Below are 9,387 nucleotides of genomic sequence, written 5' to 3' on the forward strand. Positions count from 1 at the left end.
GGCGGGACAGTAGCCACGCTCCCCTGACCAAGCCTGCGTCATTAGCATCACGGCTACAGTAATCCGCAGCCGGCAAGACCCGCGAGCGGCGGGAGCGGCCTATCGGCTCCGTACCAGACCAGTCTGCGAGGCCCACCAGGCGGCGGGCCCCAGCAGCCGGCGGAGAAGCCGGCGACCAGAGACACTGACAGCCGGGTCCTACACCCAGCCAGATTACCATTGTACCCATGGGGGGTAGGCCTATATAAACCCCCTAGGACACCCATGCAAAGGGTGCCCAACCTATTAGAACTAGACTCATACCTAGAGGAAGGAGAGAGCGAGCCTGCCTTCTTCTACCTCTGGCATACAGCTCGAGGAGCACCATTGTATCCACTAGTGCCTTAGTGATCATGCGGAGACCCCGCAGAGCAGGACTAGGGGTGTTATCTCCTAGGAGAGCCCCGGACCCTGGTAAAGTGCGTCGGCGTTCGTGTCTACGCCTCATCCCGCTTCCAGGCACCATCGACGTTCTACTCGCTCCGACCATGATAAGCCATCCATTGGCATATGTCGCACCCAACCCGTGACACTTGTCCTAGAAATGGATGTATCTAGACTTATTTTAGTTATAGATACATACAATTTATCCATTCTTAGAACAAATATTTCCCGCCAGCTGGAGAGGGAGTACATAATCTAAATTTGGTCGCCCACGGATCCCTTTGTCTTCCTCATGTCCGGCAGACACTTTGTGGGGTCCACGAAGGTCCTCGGAAGAGACGAAGAAGCAAAGAAACCACCTGAATGCGCAGTCGTCGCCTCGGCGGTGGCCTTCATGGGACCCAAGTGGCGGCGGCCTCCCGTGTTCTACTTCTCCTCGATGATGGCGGCAGACACGGAGAAGCTGGCCACCGACTCGTCGCTCTCCATGCACCCGGCTTCTGTCTCTGCCTGCATGGCGCTGCCGCAGGCACAGGAGGCGCGCCCATAGACACGGGAGGCGCGGCACCGTAGACACTGGTGGCACGGTACAACGCGGCAGCGACGACGCCCGTACCGGTGTGCTCGCCGCCGTGCCGGGCTGGAGTAACTCGCCACTCCTCATCGAGCTGAACTAGAGTGGTGAGTTGCTGAACCACGCGCCTGCTTGGGGCGGCAACTGGCTCCGTCGGGCCAAGCGAGGTTGGTGAAGCACCGAGCGGCCTCGCCCATATCCAGAGGGATCGGCGGGCCACCCAGCCAGGTAATATGCCGAAGAACGGCTCCTCGGAAGCCATCGGAAGAGTGGAGAAAATGGTGAAGGAGGAGATGGGGGAGCGGCAGAGGGGTGCGATTCTTGCCCGCTGTCTATCTGGCCTCGTGTAAATAGAGGGCAGACGGTAGGAGCTTGGCCGGCGTCTGGCCTCGTTTAAACTGAGGGCAGATGGGAGGAGCTCAGCCGGTGTTGCGTTTAATTCCGGCCCGCTCATGAACGGACGTGTGGCCGGAGTAGGTTTCTCGGTTTGCATGCGGGTTTAACGAAGGGGTTTGATGGAGGCGAGGAGGCATGTTCAGTCGGGCATGTAGCGGGCGGCGTAGTACTATTCGATTTGACAGCGGGCGGTGCAGTTCCCGATACGGCTTTAATGCAGACGAGGGAGGGAGTAGCGGTTCCCGAAATGTTGAACGGCCAATGCATCCTCCTTCAATTAATGAATGTGGGATGTAATGGGAGGAGGACCGGGAAAAGAGGCTGCACGATGTGAATGCAACGCAGTTTTCCCTCATATAAAGGCGCCTCTCGATTCCGATGCATCTATCACATCGTACGCACCTAAGCATTTGCCTAAGCACCTACACTAAGCGCAAAAGAGCTCACTCCGGACCCATGGCGGCGATGCGCGCGAGCGGCCAGCAACTGTGCCAGATGGTCCACGATGTCGGCCTGCAGCATGGCGCCGAGGATCGTCTCCAGACGGTGTTGGAGACCGGCTGGTGGATGGCCGCCGTCGACGCCAACTACGACTCTTAGTTGGACCAGATGATCGTTGCCACCACCAACAAGTTCACCGTCCTCAAGAAGCTCGCGGACAACATCGTCGTACTCGTCCAGCCCGCGTGCCCGGGCTCCTCATTGCCTGCCACCCTAATCGGCCTCCATGGCCGGAACCTCTTTCAAGCACTGGTGGCCCTGCATCTTGCTAGAAACACTAGAACATGTCGGACCGCGTGTGACCAAACCGACGATGCGCCAACCTAGCTACTACATACCCTGCTTATCTGGCGGAAATAGCCCCGCCCTAGCATTTCCAATCGTTATTTCTATCTATCGATCGTGCCAAGGAGTAGAACCAAAATGTTACAATTTATACGTGTTTCTCTACTCCTACTCCTATAAAAGACTCAGTTGGTGATAGTGGTGTGTCTGCCATCCGTCGTTTCTGACCATTAGCTCTGCATTTAACAGCTGTGAGGTAAGTTGTGGCATTTCTGCAACAATAGCCCACTTCTCTGCTCCAATTTGCAGAAAACCCCTTATTATCTTGAAAGCAACCACATCCCTCCCTCACCTCATCAAAACAGCCTGAGAAATATATTTTGAGTGAAAAGTACTCCCTCCGTTCCTAAATATTTGTCTTTCTAGAGATTTCAATAAGTGACTACATACGGAGCAAAATAAGTGAATCTACACTTCAAAATATGTCTATATAATCCGTATGTGATAGTCCATTTGAAATCTCTAAAAAGACAAATATTTAGGAACGAAGGGAGTAATATATTAGGAGTATATCAAAACAAGAGTGATTTCTTTCAAGTTTGTGAACAAGTTCTACTATTCTACTACTTTGGATCCGTCGCAACGCATGGGCACATTGCTAGTAAAAGGAAAAGGCCTGCTGCGTTCGCGTCGCACTCCCCCCACACACGCCTGGGAATCGGGAGTACTCCACGGCCCGTCCGGCACGACACATAGCTTAGGGAAGGTGTGTTACCTAGCATTTTCACTTTCATGTGGGACCGCCGTTGAGCAAACCGACTATTGGCAAACCGCACCCCACCCGCCACCGGGTTGGAAAACAGAAACGAGGGGAAGATCTAGCTGTAGCACGGAAGCGAAGAAATTTGGTGTCAGATGGGGCTCGTTGATAGAGTAGGAGCATTCCGCACTACTCTACTCCTACTAGTACCAAGTTTGTACTATACAACTAGTACTACCACTATACAACTAGTAGGTACGTGCACGGCACAGCATCGTAGGAACAAAAAACGGGAAGATCTTGTTTTGGGTGATTTATCTTTTTTTCAGTCAACGTAGTATGAATAATATGATGTGGGGGCACCCATGAAGCTTATGTGGCTTGGTTGCATGGCTACCAAAGGTTAGAGAAAAATAAATAGATAATGTGTTTAGAGTGCACTCCACTAAACAGATATACTTTGGATCCATTGCAACGGGCCGGCACATCTATATCTATACCCCCTATATAGTGTGTGAATAACTTTGAAAGTTGGTCGTTGGATGAAGCCAATCCGACGGTACAAAGATGGCAAATCCAAGCACTACAGGCCGTTGGATATCATCTACATTCCACCAGATTGTACCACATGTAGAATCTAGAAGACTCCATGGTTGAACTTCATTCATGACTAACTTTGCCACAACTAAGCTTAGGCAAAGTGTGTCTGCCACAAAAAATGTGGCTAACAAAATGGCCACCACAAGTGTGGCAAGATTTGGTAAGAAGTTGAGTCTATGACATGTGGACCATGTAGCTAGAAAAGTGTGGCAGGCCACAAGTGTAGCAATGAACCAAACACATGCCTGGTGTGTTTGGTAGGGTGTATGAAGGGTGCATGATCCCAAGAGTTCCCTTCTCGACCTGCTTTTGGGTGTTTGGTAGTGTGTATGGAGGGTGCATGAGTCCACACTAGATTAGCACAAATACACTAGAAGCATGCATGAAGAGAGCATACATGAAGAGGGGTGTTGAGTTGAGCATGCATGAAGAGGGAACAACTATGCTGAGATGAGAACGCAACCAAACACACTTGTGGCATGCCTAAGCTTAGGCGTGGCAACCTTAGGCTGCAAACCAAACATCTATACCCCTATATAGTGTGTGAACATAATTGGTTTGATGCCAACAATTGGCATTGCCAATATTTGGCAAAATCAAAATTTGCCAAATGTTGGCAACTTTTTGTGAGGTTGAGAAGAAAAGTTGGTAGCCAACCAATCACTAGCCAACATTTGGCATTTTCCAAATATTGGCATGCCAACTTTTCGCATCAAACCAATCATGCTCTAACTTTGAAAGTTGGTCGTTGGATGAAGCCAATCTGATGGTACAAAGATTGCAAATCCGAGCACTACTGGCTGTTGGATATCATCTACATTCCACCAGATTTTGCCACATATAGAATCTAGAAGACTCCACATGTAGAAGCATAATGCACAAACCACCAGAATCTCATGCGTGCAATGCACGTGTACCTTACTAGTAGTTGGTAGTAGTAAGAAACAAATTCCGGGTTTGGCACGAGCTCGTACTGCGGGAGCACCACAAGGCCTGCCGCAGGAGTTACATTTCCCTCTCGGGGCCCACGGGATCGAACTTCAGTGGCTTAGTGCCCGGCCTATGAGTCAATGACATGCGGACCTTAAATGTGGCTAGCCCACATGTCATTCTCATGGTGGTGGTGTGGTTCGCGACTCACTCGTTCGAGATGAACCGGCCGGTGGTGGCGTGGCCGTAGCGAGGGTGCCACAGCTGGGCGTCGGGGTGTTACGAGGCATAGATGGCCACACCGACGGGTACTACCTGTAGTACAGAAGTTCTCCAGCTGAGGATTGATGCCCGGGACGAAATGTGTCACAGCCGCTGGATGAAAATTCGATGGTGCGGGACTACGGATCGGAGCACAGCAGCGGAGCAGGCAAACCGCATCCAATCGGGTGTGGCTGTGGTAGAAAGTTGATGGTCGCCGTAGTTCAGCTGGCCCGTATGTCATGCACACAAAGGTAGAGGAGCAGTGGGGCCGAGAGGGATGAGGCGCACGTCGGGGAGATGAGGATCCCCTGACGTGAACAATCCTACCATTCTATCACTGACATGTGGGACCCCCAAGTGTGGGTCCCTCCAGTCAGCGAAGGAAAGGCAGGGTAAGGCAGTGATAGCCACGTCAGAGGATCCATGTCCATGTCGGGGGACGTCGGGCTTACAGGTAGGGTTGGAGCAGCGTCGTGGGAATCGCGTGTGGGTGTGGCAGTGGTAGAAACAAGAAATGTGATGGTCGCCGTGGTTCAACTTCCATGGACAAGCTGTCATGTCTGCTGACACATGTATATCAAAACTAGAGTGTTTATATTTCAAGCACGTGAACAAGTATTATTCTACTACTTTGGATCCATTGCAACGCACGGGCCAGCACATTGGTAGTAGTAGTGTCTATCTCTATCTCTAGAGGCCTTCCCTCGTTCATCCTTTTCTCTCACAAGATAAACTACTCATACAAATGCATCTTGATGTTCCGTGGAACGCATGAGGATGTTTCCTTGGGGGTCTCTCTAGCGTGGCGTGGTCGTAGTTGCAAGTTGACGCCCCTTGAGATGCCGACGTTGAGGGGCACTCGGATTTCCTCCGATGAGCAGGTAAGATGAGTTTGATCACGTAGTAAATGCATTCTAAAGACTACTTCCATGTCCATTTCCTAATTCTCCCCCTGCCCACTGTTTCACAGGTTAGGCTCGGTGCGAGTGGATATTGGCTTGCATATGTACGGGAGGGTACCAACATCAATTTGCACAACATTTACAACGGTGACACCGTTCCCGTAGAACCTTTGTCCAACATTGGGATCAGCCATGCAACGGGCCACCGCATGAATTGGTACGATGGAACCACAGTGAGATTGAATAAGATAGCATGAACCTTGCACATGGCGGTCAAAGGTGGACCATGCTGTCTGCGGCCGATTTGTTGCCGTACGAGTACGAAGACGTTGTGCTCCTTTCTAACCGCATCTTTCGCGGTGACAAACCAGGGGACTTGTTTCATATGGGACACATCCTATGATATACTCCCTCTCTCCCAGTTTATTTGTTATGAATCTTTTCATTTTATAAGTTTCAAATTCAAATTTAGAGCTCCCCATCACATGTTGAGATTACAATGTCCATTAAATCGTTGCGTGCATGTATAGTAAAGAAACAAGTCTCGAGTTTGGCACGAGTTCGTGCAGCGGTAGCACCAGCCTGGCGCAGGAGTTACGTTTCCCTCTCAAGGCCCTCGGGACTGAGCTTCAGCGCCTTACTACACCTGCCTTTGAGTCAATAACATGTGGACCCGATAGGTGGCTGGTCCATATGTAATGCTCCCGAAGGCAGAGGGGCAGTGGGGCCGAGAGGGGTGAGCCGCAGGTCGGGGGACGTGTGGTGTCATGGGTTCGTGCAGCGTCGTGGGAATCGCGTGTGGCTGTGGTAGAAACTTGATGCTTGCCGCATTTAAGGTGGCCCACATGTCATGCACACAAAGGTAGAGGGGCGGTGCGGCCGAGAGGGGTGAGGCGCACGTCGGGGGACGTGGTGCCGTGGGTTGGAGCGGCGTCGTGGGAATCGCGAGTGGCAGTGGATGAAACGTGATGGTCGCCGTAGTTGAACTTCCATGGACAAGCTGTCATGTCTACAAACACATGCATTGCATACCGATCACTGGAAGGAGTAGTAGAGAAAGCTAGGCGGATAAATAGTTCCTTATAGTCAAGCAGACCCACGCTACTACTTGTTCCAAAGACATGCACACCATCGAAATAGTCCATCTATATCAATATACATAGAGAGGGAATTTTGTTTTACAAGAGAGGAAATAGTTCATCCATCCATAATGCCATGCTGCTGGTGCAGCATCTTCTTCTTCTTGTTGTTCTCATTTTTTGTGGGAGACGGCTTCGCAACAAGCTCTTTGGACCTTGCAGGTATCTCGAAACTCACACGGGCATCGAGGGCAGCATATTTTATCTGCTCGTACGTCAAGGGATAATTCTCCCATCCAGACGACCTTAATGCCAGTGTCTCGTCACCCTTCTGAAGATTTGTTCCTAGCACAAAATTTGCTACGTCGAATAGGGATGGTGTCAGTTTTTCACAATCTTCTACAGGAATTTTTATTTTGGTTTGTAGGTCAGCGATGCTTTTCAAATCAAGGTTGTACGGCTCCAACTTCTGTTTGTCCCCTGCGATGGCTGCCCCACAGAAGTATATGTCCTCCCGAGACAAGAAATCGTGAAGCTCACCTGGTATGGAGGGCGCGTGTATGATGTGGTACACCAAAACATCATCTTCGAGGCACAGCTGAAGGACAGCGGTGCGTTGGATCTTCCCAGTGGCACGCTCCGTGTACTCTGCGTCGAGACCGATGACATTCATCTCTACCTTTTGGAAGGAGTTGGATACATTGTTGATCCACTTCCAAACAACCCTTGGGTGGTCGGTGACTGTGGCAACTATGCTCAATGAGCCTTCGACGAGGACATGTTGGATGCTAAAAACCTGCATCTCGATCTCTTTCGCCATTTGGAACCACTGGACCGGAGGGCTATGGTTTGGAGAATTAGGATTAGATGGCTAGTCTAACTGAAGAAGATGATTATTTATAGGGGCTTCGGAATTACTCCAGGAGGATGTGAAGAGGTTAAAACAGTGTGAATGCAGTGTGGTTTGGATGCAAATGAAGATCAAGGAGTAGTGAAAAAGCCGAGGAAAATCGGTTCCCGATGGAGAAGTAAATGGGAGATGTTATGCGCATGCATGAGGAGAGCTGCGGTGGTTTGACTACTGCATGCAATGGATTGGAAGGACTCTTCAGTTGCCTTTTCTCTCTCCCACGCGCACAGAATGACCCACTTGCATGCTGCAGTTTATTGGCTGGAGTCTGGCTGCAGCTGCTCATGCGTACGCTAATTAATGCTGTGAATGCAGGGCATGGAGGGAAATGGGCGCATGCAAAAGGGTATATACGCAGACTAATTTGAGAAATACTGAAAAAAGTTATGCGCAGACAAAAGAGGATCGGAGGGAGTACTACTCATGTTCCTACTACGGTTAAGAAATATGCGGTTATCCTCAAACAAGAAAAGTCCTTCTTCGCGCTTCCGCATGCACGAGAATTTGGTTCTGCTCGCAATATGGATGATAGCTGGAGGATGAAGTGAACCCAGAGGCATGCTAGCACGGGAGTACTACTTATGTTCCTACTACTCCTACTAGTAGTAGTACAACTGTGGTACACTTGATGGTCAAAATACTATTATTCATCCGGTCCTCACAGTGAAGTGACAAGACCCTGCGCCCGAGGTGACACCAGGCCCGGCGTGTCTGGGTTACCAAAGTCAGCCTCACCTTGTGCACTGTGCAGTCACTGTCACCACCACTGTATAGCATGCCTCGCCTCGTCTCCCTCTCCCCTAGCACCACTCCATCTCCATCTCCGTCTCGCCGGAGATCCTGAGATCACTCTTCATCATCTCACTTTGCCCCCGCGTACCCTCGCCTCGCTCGCCTCCCCCGGTACCACTATTCCCTCGCTAGCCGCTCCTGCACCGACAGCCTTCTCCCCCGTAAATCAAGCCCCCCAAAACCCCACCTTCCAAACTCCACCATGGCCGAACGCGAACCACGCAGCACCCACATGAGCCGCGATTGGAGCAATCTCCCCAGTGACGTCCTCGACCTCTGTTGTTCGTGTATTGATATGTTGAGCGCCACGCGGCTGGCTGCATGCTCGAGGGGCATGCACACGGCCATCATCGAAGCGAGGCCTAAGCTTTTCAAGACACCCTGCTTGCTGCTATCTGGTCTTGCGAGATTGGCTCACCATGATACGGAGGCGTACATGATGCCCCTCGACTTCAATCTGATCTCCATTAGCCGAAACTTCCTTGCAGGTATGTAGTGGGTCGTCGTACATCATTTCCCTCGACTTCGATCCGATCACCATCGCCCGAAACTTCTTGGCAGGTATGTACTGGGTCGGCATGAACTCCCACTGGATGGCTGCCTTCAGAGAAGACGGTAAAAAGTTGGTGCTCGTGAACTTCCAGACCTCCCATGAGATTATCCTTCCTCCATTGGATTATATAGAGTTTTACCATCGCGGTCCAAGTCATCTAGATTACCACGTCAGTTGGACGGACCTTGTTTTGCAGAAGATTGTAATCTGCCAAGTGCCCACACGACATGCGAATTACGCAGACTTCAAGCTAATTGCCTTCTTCGACCGCGGACTCGCCTATCTTTACGCCGGTGCCTTCTTTAGCTGGAGACAACTCAGCTCGCAGTGGATCATCATCAAAGCTGATACACACTTCTGTGATGCTATTGAACACAATGGCATCATCTACGCGATCGACAAAGCAGATGGCACCACG

Source organism: Aegilops tauschii, chromosome 4 (genome assembly GCF_002575655.3).
Source record: "Aegilops tauschii subsp. strangulata cultivar AL8/78 chromosome 4, Aet v6.0, whole genome shotgun sequence".
NCBI classification, from domain to species: Eukaryota; Viridiplantae; Streptophyta; class Magnoliopsida; order Poales; family Poaceae; genus Aegilops; species Aegilops tauschii.